The sequence below is a fragment of the Ovis aries genome, chromosome 12 (genome assembly GCF_016772045.2).
Source record: "Ovis aries strain OAR_USU_Benz2616 breed Rambouillet chromosome 12, ARS-UI_Ramb_v3.0, whole genome shotgun sequence".
NCBI lineage: Eukaryota > Metazoa > Chordata > Mammalia > Artiodactyla > Bovidae > Ovis > Ovis aries.
In genome coordinates, this window is record NC_056065.1 from 70,419,106 (window position 1) to 70,446,473 (window position 27,368).

At 44.3% G+C, this 27,368-nt stretch overlaps 1 protein-coding gene across 2 annotated transcripts in view; it reads right to left on the bottom strand.

Moving 5' to 3' along the window:
- Window positions 1-27,368, bottom strand: part of ATF3 (activating transcription factor 3) — a 58,406-nt gene that overhangs the window by 19,122 nt on the left and 11,916 nt on the right. The gene's annotated exons all lie outside the window — the stretch shown is intronic.

Sequence of the window (27,368 nt, forward strand, 5' to 3'; positions counted from 1 at the left end):
CTTGCCTGGAGAATCCCATGGACAGAGGAGCCTGGCAGGCTATGGTCCATGGGGTCATAAAGAGTCAGACACGACTGAAACGACTTGACATGCACGCACACTCACTTCTTTGCCAGCCTCCTTTATTTTCTGTGTATCCACCTTAAAATAGACAATCGGGTCTGTGGCACGGGTGAGTGGCACAGAGGCAGAACAGCTGGAGCAACTGTGCCTTCCGGGCAGTTGTTCCCTATGGCACAGATCGCACCTCAGCTCTGGTGTAAAATCTATGCCAGTGCGGCAGCATGGGAGACATGGGTGATGCCAGGTAGGCAGCCACTGGAGCAGGTCCCTTGAGTCTGCTGGCACTGATTTTCCAAACTATAAAACACCAGTGCCAAAAAGACTTTGGAAATCATATGCTTGCATCAAACTGGGCATGAACTTGTTCGTGGCTTCACTGTTGGGCGCCAGAGCCAGGCAGTAGATAGAGGGCATCTTGCTGGAGGGCATCTGTCTTAATTAATACATGCCTTAAATATTGTTTTATATGAAACAAATGTGGGTACATTGAATTTAAATACGTCACACAAGAATTTTTAAGGAAAGGAAGAAGACATCAAATACATTTTGGGCTTGGGATAGGCTACCAAAAGTTAAACTCCGAGGACCCTGGGAGGGATTTGTTCCCTCTTTTCAGTTCAGTTCAGTCGCTCAGTCATGTCCGACTCTTTGCGAATCGCAGCCCACCAGGCCCCCTGTCCATCACCAACCCCCGGAGTTTACTCAAACTCATGTCCATTGAGTCGGTGATGCTATCCAGCCATCTCGTCCTCTGTCATCCCCTTCTCCTCCTGCCCCCAATCTCTCGCAGCATCAGAGTCTTTTTCCAATGAGTCAAGTCTTCGCATGAGGTGGCCAAAGTATTGGAGTTTCAGCTTTTAGCATCAGTCCTTCCAATGAACACCCAGGACTGATCTTTAGGATGGACTGGCTGGATCTCCTTGCAGTCCAAGGGACTCTCAAGAGTCTTCGTCAACACCACAGTTCAAAAGCATCAGTTCTTCGGCGCTCAGCTTTCTTCACCATCCAACTCTCACATCCATACATGACTACTGGAAAAACCATAGCCTTGACTAGATAGACCTTTGTTGGCAAAGTAATGTCTCTGGTTTTGAATATGCTCTCTAGGTTGGTCATAACTTTCCTTCCGAGGAGTAACCGTCTTTTAATTACATGGCTGCAATCACCATCTGCAGTGATTTTGAAGCCCCCCAAAAATAAAGTCAGCCACTGTTTCCCCATCTATTTGCCATGAAGTGATAGGACCAGATGCCATGATCTTAGTTTTCTGAATGTTGAGCTTTAAGCCAACTTTTTCACTCTCCTCTTTCACTTTCAACAAGAGGCTTTTTAGTTCCTCTTCCCTTTCTGTCATAAGGGTGGTGTCATCCGCATATCTGCTGCTGCTGCTAAGTCGCTTCAGTCGTGTCCGACTCTGTGCGCCCCCATAGATGGCAGCCCACCAGGCTCCCAAGTCCCTGGGATTCTCCAGGCAAGAACACTGGAGTGGGTTGCCATTTCCTTCTCCAATGCATGAAAATGAAAAGTGAAAGTGAAGTCGCTCAGTTGTGTCCAACTCTTAGCGACCCCATGGACTGCAGCCCACCAGCCTCCTCCATCCATGGGATTTTCCAGGCAAGAGTACTGGAATGGGTTACCATTGCCTTCTCCCATCTGCATATCTGAGGTTATTGAGATTTCTCCCAGCAATCTTGATTCCAGCTTGTGTTTCTTCAAGCCCAGCATTTCTCATGATGTACTCTGCATACAAGTTAAATAAGCAGGGTGACAATATAGTGCTGCTGCTGCTGCTAAGTCGCTTCAGTCGTGTTCGACTCCGCGACCCCATATACAGCCTTGATATACTCCTTTTCCTATTTGGAACCAATCTGTTGTTCCATGTCCACTTCTAACTGTTGCTTCCTGACCTGCATGTAGGTTTCTCCAGGGGCAGCTCAGGTGGTCTGGTATTCCCATTTCTTTCAGAATTTTCCACAGTTTATTGTGATCCACACAGTCAAAGGCTTTGGCATAGTCAATAAAGCAGAAATAGATGTTTTTCTGGAACTCTCTTGCTTTTTCTATGATCCAGCGGATGTTGGCAATTTGATCTCTGGTTCCTCTGCCTTTTCTAAAACCAGCTTGAACATCTGGAAGTTCACGGTTCACATATTGCTGAAGCCTGGCTTGGAGAATTTTGAGCATTACTTTACTAGCGTGTGAGAGGAGTGCAATTGTGCGGTAGTTTGAGCATTCTTTGTGGTCCACTGGAGAAGGGAATGGCAAACCACTTCAGTATTCTTGCCTTGAGAACCCCATGAACAGTATGAAAAGTTCCCTCTCTTAAGTGCCTTTAAATATAAAGTAATATGAGCAAAGGCTGTTGTGTAGCACTTACAGTGTTCCAGACAATGGGCTGAACCCTTTACATGTAGTTAGTGACTGTCATCCTCATAACAGCCCTATTAGGTAATTACTATGGACATCTCTGTTTTGTAGATGAGGAAACTGAAGCACAGAGAGGGTAAACAATTGACAGGTTGCACAGCTATTGAGTGGTAGAGCAAGATTTGAGCTCAAGTAGGCTGGCTCCCAAGTGGGCTTCCCTTGTGGCTCAGCTGGTAAAGAGTCTGCCTGCAATGCGGGAGACCTGGGTTCGACCTCTGGGTTGGGAAGATCCCCTGGAGAAGGGAAAGGCTCCTCACTCCAGTGTGGAGAATTTGGTGGACTGCATAGTCCGTGAGTTGCAAAGAGTCGGACATGACTGAGCAACTTTCACTTAGCTTGGGCTGGCTCCAAGTCATGACACCTACTGCCTCTCAGCAAATGCTCACAGGAACACTTGGGGAGCTCTGACAAGGTTCAGCATCCTGACTGGATGCGGTGGGATGTTGGACTCACAGAGGAAAAGTGGCGCTCGTACAAACCATAAGTTGTTTTTATTTTATTGAAATATAGTTGACTTACAGTGTTTGAATATCTGCTGGACAGTTGTGATCCAGTTATGCATGTTCTTTTTCATATTCTTTTCCATTAGGGTTTATTACAGGACATTGAGTGTAGTTCCACTCTGCTATACAGTGAAGGGAAAGTGAAAGTCCCTGAGTCGTGTCTGACTCTTTGCAACCCCATGGACTTTACAGTCCACGGGATTCTCCAGGCCAGAGTACTGGAGTGGGGAGCCATTCCCTTCTCCAGGGGATCTTCCCAACCCAGGGATCGAACCCTGGTCTCCCACACTGCAGGAAGATTCTTTTACCAGCTGAGCCACCATACGGTAGGACCTTGTTTATCCACCCTATATATGATAGTTTGACTCTGCTCATCCCAAACACCTCATCCTTCCCCCTCACCCCCCACCTTGGCAACCACAAGTCCATTCTCTGTGTCTGTGAGTCTGTTTCTGTTCCATAGACATGTTCGTTTGTGTCGTATTTTAGATTACACATATAAGTGATACCACGTGGCATTTGTCTTTCTCTGAATTATTTCACTTAGTGTGCAGAATCATAAATTCTTACACTGAAAGGAAGCTTAACAGAAGACTTCTGAGCTCCCTGCATGCCCTTTACCCCCAGAAGATGCTCCATTGCTAAGATGGGGTCAAGGTAAAGAACAGCCACTTGTGAGAGGGATGGGCAACCTTTTGGGGGCATCCTGACTGACCATGGGCAACAACCCCGGAGCTGAAAGGTGAGTGGCAGAGGGGTGGGAGGCAGGGATGGTGGAAAGAACCTTGGACCTACACTGTTTTCCTTCCCTTGCCTTACTCTTGAAGCCTACACATCATAAAGAACCCTGATACATCAGAAATGTCTAGAGCCCAATGAAAAACACCATCTGTCAGGTCGACTTACCGACTGATTTTAAAAGAAATTAAAAAATCAATGGGAGGCTAGGTCATATTTAGTAATTACTATATACTGAGCACACACTACATGCCAGACACAATAGTAAGCACTTTAAAAAATATCCAGTATCTTATTTTCATCCTTGTGCCAACCCTGTGAGGCAGGTATTATTACTTCAGCTTTATCAATGAGGAAACCAAAGCTCAGAAAGGTTGAATCTTAGGCACTTGACTCAAACACAGGTCTAATTCCCTTCAAAACTTCTATTAACTTCCACTACCCCCCAAATATTAGAGAGTTTTAAAATGTGCTCATTTTCCTTTAGCCTTGCCTCTCTTGTTGAAAAGCCTCCCCCACCCCCACCCACCCACCCAAGTCTTGTTGAATGCCTGGAACCTTCTAGTGTTGACCTTACCGTACTCCTAAAGTCTCAGAAGTCTCCCATGTGACAAATTCCAGATCCCTGTGCCCTCGTGATACTATCCTGTCTGCCAAATTTGCAATTATTCCATAATTTGCTTTAACCACAAACATAAGCCCGGCTATTGACTGAGTAAACTGAGTAGGGCTTTTCGGACTTTTGTTCAGTTTCCCAAAATACGATGAACTGAAATCATCTGATGATGAACTTGGACTTGAAACTGGAGTGGCTGAGGGTGGAGTGAGTCACTCCGGTGAGTTGTATACCTACCAGTCAATCCTTCAGATTCTGTGCTATTGCCAGATCATGTGCTCGGCAGTATGTTTAGACATCTTGGGATTACAAGGGCAATGCCAGAGTATCCTTTGCCCTTGAAGAGTTTAAAATCTTGTTTAGATGGCAAATGAAGATGCCTGAAACAGTATCCAGCACATAGCGGTTGTTTATTTCAGCAGACGTTTAATGGGTACTTAACAATATGCTGGGTGGTATGATGAGAGCTGCAGATACACGGTGCTGCTGCCCACCCTGGAAGATGCTCACAGCTCGTGGAGAGACAGACTTTGACAACAGGTAAAGCTGATGTCATAAGGGCTAAAGTGGGGCAGGAAAGCTCTGCCTGGGAGAGCTGGCAAAGGCTGATGGACAAAGTGACTTTTGAGCTCAGATGTTGAAGCTGAGCATCTTCTGGGCAGGGAAGGAGGGCAGCATTCCAGGCATAGAGAGAAGCAGAGGCAGAGGCAGCAGGTGCCAGGAAGTCAGAGACTGTGCCCTGCTCGTCTGTCTATTCATCCCCAGCTCCTTGCACTGTTGCAGACACCGACTTGGCACACAGTAGGTGTGCATGCCATGAGTGAGAACACAGAATTGTGAAAGCCCACAGCAGGTCTGGAGAATGGTGAAGCAGCTGTTGAGCAGGCATGTGTGTGGAAGGGAAGGGGATTGGGAGCTAGTGGGTAGGTAACAGACTGTGACCAGCCTTGAAGGTTGTAATAATCAGTTCAGATTGTGTCCCAGGACAATGGGGGAGCGGTGGGTCACAGGGTCTTTCGGCAGTGTATGGACACGGCAAACCTGTTTAGGAAAACTGCTGGTACAGGACTGAGGGGGGACTGGATGGGAGAGGAGGCTGCAGGCGGAGGCATCAGAAAGCCGCAACTGGTCAGGATGGAAGACCAGATGAACTGAGGAAGTGGTGGTACCCCACTCTCTTGTGTTGTTCATCTGAAATAAAAATTATCCATGAACCATATGCTCTTATGTGTACTGAAAGTGAAGTCACTGCTTGTCCCCTCTTTCCATCGCAAAGTTGAAATTCCTTCATTAAAGCAGAACTTATCCCATCTGGAGGGCTGTCCCTCACTTGCTTGTGTCTGACTTTTTGCAACCCCATGGACTACATGTAGCTGCCAGGCTCCTCTGTCCAGGGGACTCTCCAGGCAAAAATACTGGAGGGAGTTGCCATTTCCTTCTCCAGGGGATCTTCCCCACCCAGGGACTGAACCCAGGTCTCTTACCTCACTTATATAAATATAGTGGTATAAATTCCGAATTTTTTAAACTATTCTTCCATTCCCTGATCTTAAGCTCTATGTTTAAGGTCAATGAAGATGACGATGACCACGATGAGGATGTGACGCTTTAAAAGCCCCTTTTCTCTTGATGTCATTTTCTGTTGACCGAGGATTCTACAGAAGAGATACCTACCTGGTTGCATAAAAGTTAATCATCAAGGAAGCCCCATGTTATCTCTGCCAGCCTGGGAAACACCCCCTGCCCAGACAGATTATCTCTTTCCCTCAATTTCTAGCTCATAGTCTTGGCCTCCGTTTTCTGATCTGAAAAGTTGCCACAGCCACATAAGATTACTGTGGGCAATAAATTCATTGACTTATCCATCAAATATTTCTTAAATGCCTGCTTCATACCATATATTGTTCAAGGTGCTAGGAAGACAAGAAAGAACAAGGCAGACAAAGGCACCACATTTGGCACTTAGCTGATACCTGAACATTGATCTTGTTACATTCAATTTAAATTAAAATAAAGCTGGTGTGGAAACTCAAAAGGATTCTCAGCTCAGAAGAACCAATGTTGTCTCTGTCACACTTTTTAAAAAATAATTAGGCAACAAAATACTGACTTTTACCAGCTCGTTGTCTATGTGCTGGAAGGAAGCCAACACCTTTTTTTCCCCTTTCATTTTGGCCTCGAAAAGGGAGAGGCTGGGTGAATGGGGGCCATGTACTTTCATTCTTCCACAGAAAGCTCTGGCTTTAATTTTCACATTCCCCGAAGCGCACCTCTGCTTTGGCTCTGCTACATGTCCTGACATGTAGAACTAAGGGAAACACGAAATGAAAATGAAACAAGTGTTCTACCTGAGTCACTGTCTGTGTTTCTCCTTTATCACCAAAGCAATGCACTCCCACACAATTGAGACTGGTTCTATTTAGATTTAAAAACGTCATCTTTGTAATTAAAGCACACTATTATTGCTATAAAGTAAACAATTGGAAAACATGTTCTTAGAAACATCTCTCTGATTCATAAATACTTGGATCGTGAAGTCACAGAGGTGGAATGCTAACCTTGCTAACACGCTGATGATAAGGATCAGTAGATACTAATATTACACAGTGAAAAGTTAGCTTTAGTCTGGAGCAGAAGGAAAGTGGAAAATTGGGCAGTTATTTTGTAAGGATCATTTGGAATAATATAGGTTCTAAAAATACTTTTTCTCTAAGGTTGCAATTCACTTGGCTTGTATGTATTAATTCATTTAAGGAATACTTATTGAGTGCCAACCTCCTGACTTGCCACTTCAGGTCCTTCTCGGGCCCCTCTTTCCAGCTCAGCTGGGGTCACTCCCACCAGCACTATCGGTCCCAACCACTTGAGGTGCTAGTAGTTCCAGCTTTTCACTGAGCCTTTCACATCACTTTTGCTGCTGCTGCTAAGTCGCTTCAGTGTGTCGGACTCTGTGCGACCCCATAGACGGCAGCCCATCAGGCTCCCCCGTCCCTGGGATTCTCCAGGCAAGAACACTGGAGTGGGTTGCCATTTCCTTCTCCAATGCATGAAAGTGAAAAGCGAAAGTGAAGTCGCTCAGTCTTCGTGACTCCATGGACTGCAGCCCACCAGGTTCCTCCGTCCATGGGATTTTCCAGGCAGGAGTACTGGAGTGGGGTACCATTGCCTTCTCATCACTACGTCGTTGCGTGTGCTGACCCTTCTGCCTGAAATTCCCTCCTTTTTCCCACAACCCAGCCCTCTCTGCCCGGAAAATTGCTATTGTGTTTTATCTTTCAAAATCCAGTTCCAAAGTCACTTTCTCACGTATGCATTTTCAGTCCCAACCAGGATGAGCTATGAATTTGTAATTTAAATGAAAGCATGAATCTCTTTGTTCAAAAATGATTAAGAATTTCAAACTGTGACAGCGGAGCTTTAAGCGTGGGACCTTTAAAGAGTGGGATGGCAGATCACATGTTCACCGAGCCAGCCCTGGTAACATTCATTCTGTGTTCCCATAATTCTTAGTCGATATTGTTGTTTCTTGGCCATTCAACATCCATCCACCCCAATTTAGGTTTCCCAGTTTCCCTCTGGGAAAGCCACGCCCCTTGCCAAGGGCCACGGTGATTGGTCCAGAAACCAGCTCAGGACCCAATCAGAGCTAAGGAGCTGTTGGGACCGGTTGACTGAGGCAACTCCCTCCCTTTCCTGCCAGACTTGAATGTGTCAGTGAGGGGCGTGGGGGACTGCTGTGAGCCAGCAGGTTGCTGGGGTTGTCACGTGGAGCAGGAGATAGAGAATGTGAGAGGCTCTGCAGCAAGGTGGGCCTCCAGGCACAGGTACCGAGCACTTTTCAGTTATCTGAGCCAGTAAATCCCTCCTTTTTGCATAAGCTATTTGGAATTGGGTTTTCTGACACCTGCAAACAAGAATCCCAGGGAAACACATTTCTATTTGGTTCTTATACATTTTTGTATGTGTTCCCTCACTGTTTATGAGTTCCTTGGGAGCAAGAAGCTCGTTTGTTTCATCTTACCATCCCTGGATGCTTGGGATAGTCTTGAAATATCCTTTCAACTTGAAAACAAACAGAACAATTGTGATAGTGGATGGAGAAACCACAGTTGGTCACCTCATCTTTATTACTCTGATTTTTTTTCTTTGTGAAATCTAAGTGAAGTGAAAGTTGCTTGGTTGTGTCCGACTCTTTTCGACTCCATGGACCATATAGTCCAAGGAATTCTCCAGGCCAGATACTGGAGTGGGTAGCCATTCCCTTGTCCAGGGGATCTTCCCAACCCAGGGATTGAATCCAGGTCTCCTGCATTGCAGGCCAATTCTTCACCAGCTGAGCCACAAGGGAAGCCCAAGAATACTGGAGTGGGTAGCCTATCCCTTCTCCAGGGCATCTTCCCGACCCAGAAATTGAACCAGGGTCTCCTGCACTGCAGGCAGATTCTTTACCAACTGAGCTATCAGGGAAGCCTATGTTAGTGGCGCTGCCGTACCTCCACTTCGTTTAGTGCGTGCTGAGTCCAGATGACCCAGTGATAAGTTGATGGGTTAATTCTGCTCACAGGGGCTGACAACACTGTCTTCTCTCTCCTCAGGTGGGGGCCTGTGAAGGACCTACACCCATTAGCCCCTATGTGTCCCATACAACCCTGGGAAGGGATCTGAACAGGGAGAGTTATCTCTGTTGTACAGACTAGAAGTTGAAGGAAGAGTCTGGGCAGTTTTGTCAAAATCTAGAGCACCGCTGTCCAACACGATAGCCGCCTGCTGCAGGTGGCCAGTGACCACTAATTCAAATAAAGACGTGCTGAAAGTGTAAAATGCACACTGGGTTTTGAGGACTTAGGACAAAAAAAAATAATGTAGAACACCACATTAATTTTTATGTTAACTGCATGTCAAAATGATACTTTAAATACACTGAGTGAAATAAGATGCATTGTTGAAATGAATGTCACTCATCTCATTTACTTTTATTAATGTGGCTACTAAAAAATTAAAAATCATCTATGTGGCTCACATTCATGGTTCGTATTTTATTTCTTTTGGATAGCTGATCTAGAGCTAGCATCCTGGCTTCTGCTCTGTTTCTATCTATAGACTCAAGCTCTCCTCTTCCTCTGGCCACCCTTATCTGAGGCTTGTCTGCCCCACTGTCTCTGCTCTGCCTTCTCCCTCCTTGAGCTTCCATCCTTCCTCCCTAATGGGACAGAATGTGTAAGAGGCAGACTGACTTTTAAGCCCGATGCTTGTTGCTTTCTACTGATTTTTAAGGGCACAGAATAAGCACTACATCAACTTTGAAAAGTTATCAAGGTTTGTTTTTTTTTTTTTTTTTTTTTTTTAGTTTAAGAATATTCTCTGGATATTTACTTTGAAAAAATAACTTAACCTGTATTTAATTTTAAAAGAAAAATAACAAATGCAAGCTGGGAAGTTATAATAAAACGTATTCTAATCCTTGCCATTCTTTCCTTAAATTCATGAACTGTGTAGATGCTTCATGTACCTGGGATCGGTCTTAACCTGGGGCATCATTTCCCCAGCTCCCTTCTGCAAGGTCTGCTGGCCACCTACTCTTCAGTGCCACTGAGCCCTAAACTAGAGGAAACAGGATTCAACTCCGGGAAGAGGGCTAGAATAGACAGAAGGAACATTTACTCTCATGAGAGCTTAGCCATTAGAACAGGCTATCAAGACAGTTGAGAGAGGACTTCTTTCAGGTAGGTCTGTGTGGCTCTGAGTGGGTACTCATTTGTAGGCAATTCAAGGACTGACGGGAAACTGAAAGCTGTCTTGGGTGTAATCAGAAAGCTCAAGAGTTCCAGGAGTGGCTATTAGGTATCACAGAGTGAGCAGGACTATGGGGAGCTTTCAGAATCTATGGAACAAGTAAATGACAGCTCTAGGCTGAGCCTGGTGACTAAAACCACATACTTGGAGAGACATAAATACGCATGCTTAAGATCTCTTACAAAGACTTGAGAACATTAACTTTTTTGAGGGGGAAACACTAATTTTTAAAAGCCATATTATCAATGAGTGGGTCAGGCTGGCAGCACCTGAACCCACTGACCTTAGGGGTATCCCTAGAAGTGGGACCGCTTGCTCTGGTGTATTAGGAAGCAAACACCACATCAAGGGAACTGAACTGGAATCTAATAATACCCTAGATCTGACCACTGGTTTTCAGGATAGGGGACAGAGGAAATGATTAAATGATGCTATGAGGATGCAATCAGCAAAATTCAGAATGGAGGAAATTCAAATGACCTTGTTTCTTCAACAAATAAATAGCATGAAAAAAAAACAAAGGAGGAATTATCATAGATTAAAAGAGACTGAAAAGACTTAACAGCAACACATTGACTTTTGACACCTGATTCAAACTGTAAATAACAGTTCAAGCGATAATTTTGGAACCAGGAACATAGCACAGCCTAGCTCATCAGATGACTGTTAAAATCAGTGTTCATTTTATTAGGTATGTTGTGATTATTATTTTAAAAGTCCTCATCAGTCTGAAAAAGTAATGAAATTCTGATACGCATTACAGCATGGATGAACCCTGAAAACATTATGCTAGGTGAAATGAGCCAGATACAAATGGATGAATATTGTTTGACTTCAGTCATATGAGCTGTGTGGCATGGGTAAATTCACAGGGACAAAAAGTAGAAGAGAAGTTACCAGAGGCTCTGGAGACGGGAGGATGAGGTGTTGTTTAATGGATGTGAAATTTCAGTGTAGGAAGATAGCGTTCTGCAGATGGATGGTGGTGATGTTTCCACAGCAATGTGAATGCCAGTGGATTGTGTGCTTAAAATGGATAAAATGGCAAAGTTATGTTTGTGTACTTTACCACATTTTTTTTAAAGTACTTATTTATTAAAGATATATACCCTGAGGGATTTCCTTAGTGGTCTAATGTTTAAGACCCAGTGCTTCTGCTGTAGGGGGCAGGGGTTTGATCCCTGGTCAGGGAACCAAGATTCCACATGCCATGTAGCATGGCTAAAAGATTAAAAAAAAAAAAAGATATACCCTGAGATACCCATGATTTGCTTTAAGATGCTCCTACTCTCCCTTCCCCTCCCCCATTAAAAAAAAAAACAAACAAACACGTGGAAGGACAGATAAATAACACTGGCAAAATACTAATCATTGTTAAGGCTGGGTAATCTGTAAGTACATGTTTGAAAAAATCCCACCATTAAATTTTTTTTTTTTTAATGTCTAGCTCTCAAGAGTAAAAACATACAGTGCAAATCTGTCAGCAAATGTAACTGGGCCCAGCTTGATTGGAAAGGGCCCGCCACGGACTGGGAGCAGAGCTGTGGAGACCCTCTTCTGCCGAATCCCCTGTGATGCTCCATAGGCCATCAGTGTCTCAGGAGTGCTGGCTTTTTCAAGGCTGCATCCCTCAGTGACAGTGTTTTCCTGACCTCTGCCCTTGGGGGAACACCTAATACCTTTCTCAACCTTTCTCAACCAGATTGATGAGCTTCTAGATTATATTTTTTCCACAAGCATAAGCCAAGATATTGCTTTAGAGTTTTCCTTGTCATAGTGGCCTGGTGATAATTGCTGAGTATAAAGAACCTCTATTGAGCAACAGGATGATACCAGTTGTTAAAAACACTTGGGAGGAACCCTTGTTGCCTAAGGTCCCTGAAGAGGCTTCACGGGAGAGGTTGCCTTAAAGAAAGTGAGTCTTGTAGACATATCCTTAAGACAATGGAGAAAGACATTCCCGATAGAGGAATCAGGATCTACCAAGGCCTGGGGCCCAAAGGGGAACATCTCCAGGTGCAGGGACCCAGGAGGGAAGAAGAGGCTAGAAAAGCTAGCTGGCATCAGGTGGTGGATGCTTTGATATGTCTTGCTAGGAATTTCATCCTTTCAACAAACTGAGCCTACTAAGGGGCACATTCTTCGCAAAGATGAGCAGTGCCCCTTTCCTCCAAAGAAGTTTAAGAAGAAAGATGATGAAGGGAAGTGATCACCCACTGTACCACCTGGGACATGCGGCTATAGAGTCCAGAGTGATATGTTACACACTGACTCTCTAATCCCCCTTCACCCAGCTTTGCAGGTATGAAGTGGGACCAGGGCAAGTAAGAGACACCTGCTGAGGACTTAAAAGAAGATTCCAGACTATAAATAGAGCTTGACACAAGGAACCAGGTTCATAATAAAGAGAAGTTTCTCACTCCATGCAGCCTCTCCTCCTTATATAAGTAGTTAGCTCCTGTAGCCAGAAGTAAGAGCAATGAAAATCATTATCCTGCTCCCTCAGTGCTGCCTGTAGCCAATGGCAACTTCCTACATCCCTCAATAAGAGACCCATTAAGCTTATATTACCATTTAAAGAAGTGCCTGGAAAGTGTGTGGTTTTTGAAGGAATAGTGACACACAACCATTGCAAAATAAACATTTGTAGTTTGGGGTCCTGTATTCACACTGAATTCAACTTTTAAAAATGTATGCTTCTTCCATTAAAAAGAATGAAATAATGCCATTTGCAGCAACACGGATGGAAAGCCATGCTGTCGTATTGAATGAAGTAAGTGAGACAGAGAAGAAGAAATATCACATGACATCCCTGATAGGTGGAATCTAAAAAGAAATGATACAAATGAACTTACAAAACAGAAACAGACTCACAGACTTAGTGGAGGAACTTATGGTTGCCTGAAGGGGAAGGATGGAGGGGAGAGATAGGGAGTTTGGGATGGATATGTACACACTGCTGTATTTAAAATAGATAACCATCGAGAACCTACTGTACAGCACGTGGAACTCTGCTAGATATTATGTGGTAGCCTGGATGGGAGGGGGTTTTGGGGGAGAATAGATACATGTAAATATATGGCTGAGTCCCTTCGCTGTTCAGCTGAACCTGTTACAACATTGTTAATCAGCTATACCCCAATATAAAAGAAAAAGTTTCAAAACCTTAAAAAAGCTGTACTTCTTCAAGGCATTTCCCTCTCTTACATTTTTAACATTGAAGCAACATATGCACAAGACGAAAATTTTTCCAATAGTTTGGAAGTGTTTTTAAAGCAAAGCAACAGTATTCACCCTGATACTCATGCCATTTTTCAGAGACTACTATTTTCACTTGCCTGTCCTAAAAATTATTTTAAAAAATCATTCAGATTTTTTAAAAGCCAATTTCTTGGTCAGTTTAAGACAATGACTCTTCTGGACTCATCTCCATAAAATATGAGGACGTAAGCTTCCTACTCCCTGCCCCCAGCTTTCTGATTTATAATTTAATTCTCTTGGTCCCCTTGGCACACTGATACATGCTTATTCCTCCAGTTTCTCTCCCACCTATGCAGTACCTTTGAACTCTCTGCAGCGTAAGCTGAGGATATTAGCCCAGTTCCCTTCTGTCAATCTCTCTCTTTTGCTTCCCATTATCTGCTATCTGTGCCTTTACTTTTACATCCGGAAGGAAAGCAGCTTTAGTCAGCTCTGTCACCACCATAAGTTGTCCTTGCCTGTAGGTAGTTTGACTTTAAGGGTGAAAAGCTAATAGACAGGGTTTGCATCATTGCAACTATGTAAATTGGGATTACAGATCTTCCTCAATTTATGCTGGGGTTACATCCCGATAAACCCCATCATTAGTGGAAAATATCCCAAGTCAAAAATGCATTTAATACACCTAACCTACCAAACGTTGAAGCTTAGCCTCGCCACCCTTAAACATGATCAGAACGCATACGTTAGCTTTCAGTTGGGCAATATCCTCTAACACAAAGCCAATTTTATAATCAAGGGTTGAATATCTCATGTCATAGAGTGAACACTGCACTGAAAGTGAAAAACGGAATGGTTTTAAGTGTATCAGCCGTTTACCCCGGTGATCACGTGGCTGAATAGGAGCTGTGGCTCAATGCCCCTCCCCAGCATTCAGACAGAGTACACGCTGTGTATCACTAGCCGGAGAAAAGATCACAATTTAAACTTTGAAGTATGGTTTCTATGGAATGCATATCACTGTCAAACCATCATCAAGTTGAACAGTTGCATTATAAGCAACTGAACAGAAGCATCATAAGCCGACACTGTCTGTACTGTTCCCCAGGACCAGCTGGTGTTATATCTCCTATGCTAACTCAGAATCACCACCTCTCGGCCACTAAACGGAAAACATACGTAGTCAAACCAGTCAATTGGATTGTTTCTTTTGTTCAAAGTGATGCTATGTTTATCTGGCTTCAAGTTCAGACAATCACTTTCTTTTTTAAAAAATATAACTATGTCTACACGTTTTTTAAAAGGAAGCTATTGATCAACTTTGAAGACAACTGAAATGTGGCATTATTTTGAGCATTTTAAGGAGAGATTATGTGGATGGTGGAAGAAGAGAGCTACATCCAAAATGTCCATAGTTGGAATCAATACATAGCATTCAACAACGGAAAAATAGGGAAGTTAGCAGAATAAGCATATGATTTATAAATACAGAGAAGAAATGGCTAAAAGAATGGAAAATAATTGCCTCTGGGGAATAGAAGACAGGAATGGGGCTGCCGGAGCTGGGATACTTGCATTTTTCATTTTGGAGCCTTGTAGTATTGTTGGACTTTTAAAACTTTGTACACGTATCACTTTGATAAGAATTACAATTAAATTTGAAAAAAGAGTAATTATCCCTCTCATCTCACTTTCAAGATACTCACCGCTGACCCAATCTGGCAGGTGAGAGTGAGGTGCTAAAAAAAGGATGTAGGGGCTCATTTGCGTGGGGGTGAGCCGCATGAAAGCATCACTATGAACAAAGCTAGTGGAGGTGATGGAATTCCAGTTGAGCTATTTCAAATCCTGAAAGATGATGCTGTGAAAGTGCTGCACTCAATATGCCAGCAAATTTGGAAAAGTCAGCAGTGGCCACAGGACTGGAAAAGATCAGTTTTCATTCCAATCCCAAAGAAAGGCAATGCCAAAGAATGTTCAAACTATCACACAATTGCACTCATCTCAGTTCAGTTCAGCTGAGTTCAGTTGCTCAGTCGTGTCTGACTCTTTGCGAACCCATGAATTGCAGCAAACCAGGCCTCCCTGTCCATCACCAACTCCCGGAGTTCACTCAAACTCATGTCCATTGAGTCGGTGATGCCATCCAACCATCTCAGCCTCTGTCATCCCCTTCTCCTCCTGCCCCCAATCCCTCCCAGCATCAGAGTCTTTTCCAATGAGTCAACTCTTCACATAAGGTGGCCAAAGTACTGGACTTTCAGCTTCAGCATCATTCCTTCCAAAGAACACCCAGGACTGATCTCCTTTAGAATGGACTGGTTGGATCTCCTTGCAGTCCAAGGGACTCTTAAGAGTCTTCTCCAACACCACAGTTCAAAAGCATCAATTCTTGAGTGCTTAGCTTTCTTCACAGTCCAACTCTCACCTCCATACATGACTACTGGGAAAACCATAGCCTTGACTAGATGGACCTTTGTTGGCAAAGTAATGTCTCTGCTTTTGAATATGATATCTAGGTTGGTCATAACTTTCCTTCCAATTGCTGCTGCTGCTGCTAAGTCACTTCAGTCCTGTCCAACTCTGTGAGACCCCATAGACAACAAGCCACCAGGCTCCCCCGTCCCTGGGATTCTCCAAGCAATAATGCTGGAGTGGGTTGCCATTTCCTTCTCCAATGCATGAAAATGAAAAGGGAAAATGAAGTCGCTTAGTCGTGTCCGACTCTTAGTGACCCGATGGATTGTAGCCCACCAGGCTCCTCCGTCCATGGGACTTTCCAGGCAAGAGCACTGGAGCGGGTTGCCATTGCCTTCTCCATCCTTCCAATTAGTAAGTGTCTTTTAATTTCATGGCTGCAATCACCATCTGCAGTGATTTTGGAGCCCCCCAAAATAAAGTCTGACACTGTTTACACACTAGTAAAGTAATGCTCAAAATTCTCCAAGCCAGGCTTCAACAATACGTGAACCGTGAACTTCCTGATGTTGAAGCTGGTTTTAGAAAAGGCAGAGAACCAGAGACCAAATTGCCAACATCCGCTGGATCACGGAAAAGGCAAGAGAGTTCCAGAAAAACATCTATTTCTGCTTTATTGACTATGCCAAAGCCTTTGACTGTGTGGATCACAATAAACTGTGGAAAATTCTGAAAGAAATGGGAATACCGAACCACCTGATCTGCCTCTTGAGAAACCTATATGCAGGTCAGGAAGCAACAGTTAGAAGTGGACATGGAACAACAGACTGGTTCCAAGTAGGAAAAGGAATATATTGTCAAGGCTGTATATTGTCACCCTGCTTATTTAACTTATATGCAGAGTACGTCATGAGAAACAATGGGCTGGAAGAAGCACAAGCTGGAATCAAGATTGCTGAGAGAAATATCAATAACCTCAGATATGCAGGTGACACCACCCTTATGGCAGAAAGTGAAGAGGAACTAAAAGCTTCTTGATGAAAGTGAAAGAGGAGAGTGAAAAAGTTGGCTTAAAGCTCAACATCTAGAAAACGAAGATCATGGCACCTGGTCCCATCACTTCATGGCAGATAGATGAGGAAACAGTGTTAAACTTTATTTTTTTGGGCTCCAACATCACTGCAGATGATGATTGCAGCCATGAAATTAAAAGATGCTTACTAATTGGAAGGAAAGTTATGACCAACCTAGATAGCATATTCAAAAGCAGAGATATTACTTTGTCAACAAAGGTCCGTCCATACTTTGTCAACTATGTCAAACATAGTCAAGGCTATGGTTTTCCAGTAGTCATGTATGGATGTGAGAGTTGGACTGTGAAGAAAGCTGAGCGCCGAAGAATTGATGCTTTTGAACTGTGGTGTTGGAGAAGACTCTTGAGAGTCCCTTGGACTGCAAGGAGATCCAACCAGTCCATCCTAAAGGAGATCAGTCCTGGGTGTTCATTGGAAGGAATGATGCTAAAGCTGAAACTCCAATACTTTGGCCACCTCATGGGAAGAGTTGACTCATTGGAAAAGACTCTGATGCTGGGAGGGATTGGGGGCAGGAGGAGAAGGGGATGACAGAGGCTGAGATGGTTGGATGGCATCACTGAGTTGATGGACATGAGTTTGAGTGAACTCTGGGAGTTGGTGATGGACAGGGAGGCCTGGCATGCTGTAAATTCATAGGGTCACAGAGTCGGACACAACTGAGCGACTGAAATGAACTGAACTGAACTGAACTGAGCCGTATGGCCTGGTGATGATGCCCCAGGGTGATGCGATGGATTCTTCACTGGAAAACCAGGGATGTTAGCATCCCTGTCTTTTCTCCAACTTCCCTCTGTTGGGGGCTGTCTGTGAGTAGGGTAGGAAATGGTACTGAGCATCCCAAAGTTTAGAATGCACAGAGCCTCACTGAACCTGCTAGTTTTCATCCAAGTCCATGCCCTGCCTGGAATCTTCATGTCCTAAACCTCCCCAGTTTCAATTTTCCTTTAAAAGAACCTTCTCAGGGTGGGAGGGTAGCCACCTGGCTGTTGGGGGTAGGATAAGCTACTTAGGGGATGATCCTCTTGATTCAGATTTGTAAGTTACCTCCCTGGTTTCAGCCTCACCCCTCACTCTTACTCCAGCTAACTGGTGCCCCCAGATGCTGAGCCTCACAGGGATCTGTAGAAAGACCTACACCCCCACACCTGCCACCCCGCCCCGTCACCCTCTCCAATAAGCACCTCACTTGGGCTCCTTCTGCTCTGCTAATTACATGTGCCCCATCCCACGCCCACTTTCTGTCTTCCACAATTCTGCTGATATCTCTGTTGTTATCTATTATCCTGTCCTTTCTGTCCTTATAAGTTAATGCAATTTTTTAAAATCCCTTTGGTGTTATTTTCAGAGCATTTGTGGAGAGAGAAAATGGAGATTACCCAGTTAATTTTGAATGAGCAATGAGTGAATGAATGGTTAATGGTTAACTAATTTGCAATTGACTTTAAAGCAGAAAGGCTGGGTTTTATTTAACATTTTCCTGCTCTCTGTTGTGAGTTTACATCCTAGGGTATCACCCTGTAAGCAATACTTTGTCCCTCAGCCAATGGCTACTTCCCTGAGCCGACCCCGTAGGCTTCTAAATGTGTGGGTTGGTCACAAGAGGCCCAGGCTAGAGACTGTGGTTTGTGTCATGTAACCCACCCCCATGGCAGCAAACCCAACTTCTGCAAAAATCCAGTTAAAGTCAGTTGTTTGGAATGCAAAACATATTTTTCTATAGAAACAATATAATAAAGGAATATTTTAGCTCCCAGGCCAGCTTTCTTAAGCTCATAGATATGAATTCAGTTCAGTTCAGTTCAGTCGCTCAGTCGTGTCCGACACTTTGCGACCCCATGAATCGCAGCACGCCAGGCCTCCCTGTATTTATTAATGTACCCATGCCCCAAATTTATTGAACACAAGTTATGTGTGATTTGAGAACTATATTATCATCATCAGATCTTTTAAATACACAGTCTTTTAAATACATCACTTTGCTCAGTTTTTGGCTCTCACTGTTTTTAACTTCCAGATGGTCACCCCTTTCCCAAACATAACCCTCTTCCTCTGTCCTTCCCCCAACTCACCCACCTCACCTTAAGAGAAAGAAGCGAAGCCGGAGTCAGAGTCAGTGCAAATGTTCATTTGTCAGACGGAAGGTCCCCAACGATTCTCGCTACACCCAGAGGGCTCCTGTGCCCAGGCAGGGCCCTTCTAGAAAGTAATCATCATGCTTTCTCCAGGGTATTGCAGGGACTTGGGTAAAACTGGGAATAAGCTTTTTTTCAGCTATCTTTGAGATTTCTGAGTCTTTAGCACTGACATGAACAAAGAGCCCATTTTTTAAAGGCTTGTGGCTGATAACCGATGGTTATTTTTTGCCTTCCCGTAAAATTCAAAGGTGATTGGAGCTTGTGGCCAGTGGGACACTTTGTGTGTTTATTTCGCTCCTGGCTCACAGAGAGCAGCGCTCTCACTCAGGAGGAGAGGGGACGACTACTTCGCAGGGGACATTTGAAACTCTCACCAAACTAAGTTCTTTGGCACTTTCTCCAAGGTTATTCTGGGCAGGAGTTATCCTCCAAGATAGAAAACTCATACTGATATGAGTACCATCTGAAACCCTGTACCACCAACTCTGTATCATCAACTCTGCACCATCAACTATGTACCGTGGTCCCAGAAGAGTATTCCCACCCACTCACCTCCCGCTACCCCAGATAAAACTCTGCTGGCTTGGGACAGAAGAATCAGGAGAGCCAGAAGTGGGGATCCTGCCTTGTGGGTCTCCCTCCATCTCCAGTCAGGTTCCAGACTCAGCAAATCAGAGAAACCGGATGAAAAACTGGGTAACCTCAGAAGAGAGGAGACCTGCACCCCCTACCATAAGTAACTTCCCTGAGAAGACTACGTGTGAGGGTAAAGAGGTGTGGCTGAGTGATGCATACGGAATGGGCCCAGAACAGACTCACGGCGTGGTGCACAAAGAGTAGCCAAGACCCCCCTACCCCCCACCTCCCCCGCCCACAGGCAGGACCCAGGAGAGTCGAGAGAGGCTGGAGAACCAGGAAGTTTGGGGAAAGGAAGATGCCAGAGACCATGGGAGGCCACAACAAGACCTGGATCATTTGCGAGGAAGCCAGGGCAATGAATGGCAGTGGTCAGTATTTTGAGAAAGAGACACAAGGGCAGAATGCAAAACTTGACTGAACGGATAATCTGAAATCATTCCATAATCATTAAGCTGAGCAACTTTATCCCAAGAAGACTAGATTGTTTTTCTTATGACAAAGAATAATTATGAAATATATTTGACTACGTTTTACACCTATAAGTATGTAGCCTATAAAATTTGCTCCTGCTTCACTTAACATTTTAAAATTCACACATCTTCATAGATTCTCTGGGGGAAACAAGCAGGTGGAACAACAGAGGCTGAGAGGGAGCATCCGTGTGGAACGGGGTGGGATGCTGAGGGCCCTTTAAAGAAGGCTCTCCTTAAGGTGAAGCATGAAGGATGAGAAGGAGCCAGCCACACAGAAAGGTGTAAGAGTACTCTAAGCAGAGGGAACAGCACAAGCCAAGGTCCTGAGGCAGGAAAGAGGTCGGCTATTTTAGGAACCGCAGGAAGTTCAGTGTGACCAGCATCATGAGCAAGGGAGGGAGCAAGGTGGGTTTGGAGTGGTGGAGAAGTAGGCGGGTCCACCTGGGCCTTCAAGTACTTCTGTCATTAGCAGCCCCAAAGCCACCACAAATAGAAGTCCTCCTTCAATCCATGGCTTCATTCAGAAGCCTCCTTCTTTCCCCACTCTGCTTGCGGTTCTGCCTCACTACAGAGGGCCTTCTCCCCTGTGCCTTTGGAGGCCTCCCTGGTCCTCAGAATAGACCTTCCCCTGGAGAGTTTTCTTCACCTCCTCTTCTTGGTATCTGGCAGGTCAGAGAGGGGACACTATTAGATGGTCAAAGAGCTTAAAAATGGGCTGATTCCTCAGTCTACCTCCAGGCATTTTCATGCGGGAGGCCTGGCTGGGCCCTGCAATCTGTACAATCAGCAAACTCCTACAAGAGTTTGAGGCAGGTGACCTGGAAGCTGCAACTGGAGAAACTCCAGGAGAAAGACAGAGGTCAGATTTAGGCAGGAAGAAGACAGAGGGGCAACTTGAAGAATTTTTGACTCTAGAGCAGTGAGATAGTTAATTTTCTGTGTCAACGTGCCTGGGCTACACACTGCCCAGATATTTGGTCAAACCATTATTCTGGATGTTGTTGGATGAACTCAACATTTTAATCAACAGACTGAGTAAAGCAGATTGCTCTACTAACTTGGGTGGGCCTTATCCAATCAGTTGAAGCCCTTTGCATTAAGACTTGCACAGAAACATCAGCTCTTCCTGGGCTTCAAGCCTGTTGGCCTTCAGACTGGAACCATACCATCAGTTTTCCTTGGTCTTCAGCTTGTTGACTGCTGACCTGAGAACTTGCCAGTGTCCATGATTGCACGAGTCAATTCCTTATAATAAATCTCTCTCTTGCTCCCTCTCTCTCCCTCCTATAGGTTCTGTTTCACTAGCGAACCCCAACTAATACAGATAATAACAGCTGTTTTCTCTTTTCAGGGTGCTCAGAACTTTGTAATACAGTGGGGAAAACTAGCCTGATGGTAAAAGTTGTTAATAAATTTTGTTGTGTGAAATTGAAAAGTATAATGTGAATGAGACTTGAAAAAATAATTACAGCTACTATTTGTGAGTACCCTCTGGTAGTGTTTTATCTCCTCCCCCTTGTACTTTTGTAACATCTGCCTTTCTTGTATATATAATCGCCCGAGGGCAGAGATACTGTTTCGGTCACCACTGCGTCTGCGAGAGCCTGGCACACAGTAGGTGCTTGCTAAGTACTTGTTGACCCTGTCAGTTAATTTATTCCTCATCTTCACAACAACGCCACATGCTCAGGACTGCAATTTCCATTTTTAAAAAAAGCAAACCGATGCTCAGCTTGAGCTCTCTGATTACAACACCCCACCCCCACCCCTTCCATCCATGTCCGCCTGCTCCGGGCCCAGTGAAGATGACCTCTACAGAGAGATAACCTGGGCTTCTGGCCAGAGAAGGAGAGGCCAAGGTTAAGACCTCCGTTCCAGCGTATGGTTCCGACAGTGACTGTGTCCTCCGGGGCTGTGGCTCGTCCGTCAGGCAGCCCCCCTATTTTATGGTCTCGACTTTCAACAGGATCCAATAAAATCTTCCCTTCCTTGCCCTGCAGGCCTGGGTAGGGGGAGGGCCGATCCGGCTTCCTGCTAGCACCATTTATCTGTCCTTCGGCCTCCCCGTTGGCTGCTTTAATGCTGCCAGTGCCTCAGGTAATAATCCCTCCATTAAACTCTCTTCAGTTAAATCCCTGGTCTGTGCATTCATTTTCCTGCTGGGATCCTGACTGATGAAGAAAACTTAGGTAACAAAACTAAAAGGCGGTGGAGGCAGGATTTGAACCCAGGTGTGTCTAGTTCAGAAGTCTGTTTTCATTTTGTTTTACCTCACTACCCCTACTGCCCTCTCAGAAATGGATTAGGGATGAGCCTACCCCATGACATCCTGTAATCTCTTGTAGAAGGGTCTACGGACCTGACATTCTTTAGGCCTCCCTCTTCCCAGAGAGGAACGCTGGTGGTGCGGAAGTAGGGCTCAGCCTTAGCCTTCTGTGGCCCCAGAAGCCTGAATTTGAACCCAAGCTCTGCTAGGAGCTATGTGACACTGAGCAAGGGGGCTTCACTTCTCTGAGCCTCTGTTTCCCGATTTGCAAAGTGGGGCCATGCACAGCAGGAGGGAGCGAGGAGTGAATCGACCTGTGTGTTTACACCACCAGTTCAGTAAAGTAGGTGTCTCCTACATCTCTGCAGTCCTGGTCTTGTGCCAGTGCCTGAACACGTCCCTGAAATCACTGAGTCTCTTTTTTAGGTCAAAAAAAAAAAATGCTGTTAAATCTCTATGCAGGGAAGCTGTCAGGGGTTTTGACTGCCAACAAAATACAGGCCTGTTTCAGAAGGAGGAGTCCAGAGACTCCGGCTCAGGAGACAGATCTTTCTCCCAAGCTTCCTTTCAGGCATTTAGTTTTGACTCTCTTGCGACATGGCCTAAGGTGAATCTCATGACCAGTGTGTTTCTTCTCCAGCGCTAATGACAGTGACTAAAATAGGGTGTTATGGGGCCAGCCCACACAGCCCTCCCCCTGGAGAAGTTCTAGAGGCTGCGTTGCTTTACAAGGGTGCAGTGGGTTTGAGACCCATTGGTTGGTGATCCTGTTCTCTTTATAAGCCTCACAATGTGTAATTGAAAACACATTCATGCAAGCTTACTAGTATCGAGTTTGGGGCAGAGGCTGGCCAACTTCTTTCCAGTGCAAAGTGAGGCTTAAAAAAGTGAGATGAGGTGAGGTGGGTAAGGGCTGCCAGGTAAAGTACAGGATGCCCAGGTAAACCTGAATTTCAGATAAACAGCAAAAAGTTTTTAGTATAAGTATATCTGATATGCTATGGCAACCCACTCCAGTATTCTTGCCTGGATAATCCCCATGGACACAGGAGCCTGGCGGGCTGCAGTCCATGGGGTTGCAAAGAGTCGGATATGACTAAGCAACTCAGCATGCACGCCTGCGCTATGTGGGATACACTAAAAAGTCTTCATTTGTATCTCAAATTCCCATTCATGTGGGCGTTCTGTATTTTTATTCACTAAATCAGGAAGCCCTATGGGGTGGGGAAGAGAGATGTTTCACTGGCCTAAGAGAACACTATTTTCTGGCTCCTCATACACATTCTAGAAGCTCTCTTTTATTCAAAAATCACTGTGCTTTTTATAACTTGCTCCATTGAAAGATGACTCTATATAGCATTTTATTAGCTGAGTATCTCAAATTCCCACTTGAGTATCTCAAAATTCCATAGAATTTTCCAGGCAAGAATACTGGAGTGGGTTGCCATTTCCTTCTCCAGGGGATCTTCCCAATCCAGGGATGGAACCCCCATCTCTGGTGTCTTCTGCATTAGCAGGCAGATTCTTTACCACTGAGCCATTTAGGAAGCCCATATAAGCAGAGAATCACAGTGAGGAAGACTTTTGTGACTTGAACAGGAAAGCAGGCCATATTTTGTTTATGTCGGTTATTTCCCTTAAGTCATTAACAATTATATCATGAAGTTTAATATTTATAGCAGGGCAAACATCTATGGAATCACAAGTACTTTTTGCTTTTTAAATTCAATGAAGCATGCTTCCAGTGGTAAAAACAACAACAGCGATAACAAAAAAGAAACAAAAGTCCACACCCAGAAGAGATGCCTTGGGCCATATACACTTTTCTCAAACTGAAACTGAAGTCGCTCAGTAATGTCCTTCTCTTTGCAATCCCATGGACTGTAGCCTACCAGTCTCCTCAGTCCATGGAATTTTCCAGGCAAGAGTACTGGAGTGGGTTGCCATTTCCTTCTCCAGGGGATCCTCCCAACCCAGGGATTGAACCCGGGTCCTCCTACACTGCAGGCAGATGCTTTACCGTCTGAGCCACCAGGGAAGCACTTTACTCAGGGCACTGCTAAACCTTTTGTAGATATCAGCTCAGAACTGAATTGTGTCGTCATTGTCCTTCTGCATTCTTAGTTTTCTTGTTTTCCACCTTGAGGGAACATTGGGGAACAAGTTAGGAAGGTGTCTGGATTCTCCACCCCAGGCTGCACACCACCATCAGCAGGTCAGCTCCCCAGAAACCTGGACCAAGCATCACCCTCAGAGGGCATTTCCTGTCGGGGCATCACTGAGTCACTGAGGCATGTGATAATGTTGCATGTCATCATGCAAAAATTAAATTATGTTCAGGTCAAAAGTTTTGTCTTCCCGTTTCCATGAAGAGCACCATGACACTTCTGAAAATAGTGTTAGTGTCCTAAGGATTCTAGACAAATGTCACAGTTTTCTCAGAATGTTGGAAGACTGCAACTGTGGGATAATTACTGGCTTTTAATGTGCCTGTCCTTAGTAGTGAAAATAAAGTACAATGATCATATTTACATACTAAACTGAATATTGGGGAACAGTACCGCAAAAAAGAAGACCCTCCCCCCAATAGTTCAAACTCTGTGCAGAGGAGTGATACAGGTAAGTAATTGTGTCATTGGGATAGCCTGGGTTACGTAGGTAACAAACAGCTCTAAACATCTTGGTGCCTTAAAAACAATTAATTTGTTTCTTGTTCATACTACATATCCATCAGCTGCAGATCTGCTCTATTGTTCTCACTCTGAAATCCAGGCTGACAAAGCTGGACACCATCTGCACAGAGTGCTGCCGTCCAACCGTGGATGTTCATTTTATAAAAGAGGAATTCTGGCCTTAGGATGATTAACTGATTTAGCTAGGCAAGGAGCAGAGGCATCCTGAAAACAAGGTCTTTAAACTCTTACACCAGTGTCCCTTCTCTTCTACAGATGCCAGTTATCCTCTGTATTAGATTGACCATGCTCCAGGGGGACCGGGAGTAAACAAAGTCCCAGGTTCAACTCCAAAATTTTTGTCATGTTTACAGTATACTGGGGCTTCCCCAGTGGCTAAGGGGTAAAGAATCTGTCTGTAATGCAGGAGCCACAGGCATACGTGGGTTCGATCCCTGGATTGGGAAGTTCCCTTGGAGAAGGACTTGACAATCCACTTGAGTGTTCTTGCTGGGAGAATCCCATGGACAGAGGAGTTACAGTGCATAGGGTCGCAAAGAATGGGACACAACTGAAGTGAGTTAGCATGCACATATGCACAACATGTTAGTCATCATTCATTCATTCAGCTTACTATATGTTGGCATTATCTCATGCACTGGGTATACAGTGGTGATCAAAATATATACAGTCCCTCTCCTTATGGAGCTTATGATTTTATGATGGGAAATACATGGAGTCCCTGATGCTGGGAAAGATTGAGGGCAGAAGGAGAAGAGGGTGTCAGAGGATGAGATGACTGGATGGCATCACTGATGCAATGGCCGTGAACTTGGGCAAACACCCAGAGATGGTGAGAGACAAGGAGGCCTGGCATACATGAGGCTGCAAAGAGCTGGACACAACTGGCAACTGAACAACAAGAAGTACACGGAATTCAGTTTCCCAAACTTGGGAGGAGAGGCTGAGGTTGCAGGGAGTTGCCTGGGCTCTAACTGCTAGAAGCTGCAGCCCTAGGAGTATAGGAGGCTGCAGACATGGCCTGGTGCTTGGGAATGAGTCAGTGATTGGATCTGCGGTGTCCTTGACATTGCCATATAGCAGTGACCCTGAAATGCCATCAGAAACTCTGGTTTGAAGTTGAGAAGTGGAGGGCTGAGTGGAAGAATGAGATAGTGGAAGAAAACAGAGAGATGAGTGAAGAAGAGAGAGAAAGAAAATAGAAACAAATCAAATATGACTTCCACCTGAAATGAGCCTGCACATTCAATTCCAAAATACATGGAGAAACTTAATGCTCAGAAAGACAGTCTTTATGAAGTCAATAATCAGGACAAGATTTTATTCCACATTAACACTAACTTTATAAATCAGCCTAACAAAGACTTTAGAATAAGTACATCTAAGGTATCTAAAGAGAGGGATAAAAAAAATTAGGAAATTATAAAACAAACTAGATAAAAACAATACCAGGTTTATTATTATTTTTAAAGACTCAACTAGAAACCTCAGAAATGAATAATGCAATCATTGAAATTTAAGATGCCTTGGATGAGAAAATTTATGGTCTGAGTAAAGTTGAAGAGTGCAGTAGCAAGGTGGAGAGGGTGCCAGGAACACACCCACAGTCCAGGCAGAGAAAGAGAAAATATTCAGAGGTGTGGAGGATTGATTTAGAGACACGCACTGACCATTATCTAAGGGGAATTCTGAAGGAAGAGCAAGGAGAGGACACTCAGGCAGTATTTAAAGAGATCGTTCTGAGACATTTTCAGACTCGAAGATTTCAAATCAAAATTACATTTGAGTACCAAGCATGGAAATAAGAATAAATTCATACCTAAACACATGGTAGCAAAATTTCAGAACATTAAGGAAAAAGACAGTCTGAAGTTAACAGAGATAAAAGATGAATTACCTGCAAAGGAATGAAAATTAGTTTGATGGCAGCCTTCTCATGACAACAATAGATACTAGGAGACAAGGGGTATGTTCCAAGTGAAGAGAGAAAGTAATCGTCAATCCAGAATTCAATATCCTGAGAAAGACATTTCAGACATGCCAAGACCAAGGGTTTACCAATTACTGACCGTCACTAAAAGAACTACTAAACTAAACTTTAGTAAATATAGCCAGCTATTGACTGCAAAAAAAAAAAAAAAAAAAAAAACCCAAAACCTTTTTTTAATATTTAAAAAGAGTGAAATTACAACTCTGAAACAAAAATAACAAGATAGGAAGCAGGATTCACCAGTTTACTAAAAAGTGCTGGGATATGAATGGAAATCTAGAAAGATGGTACAGATGAGCCTGTTTGCTGGGCAGGA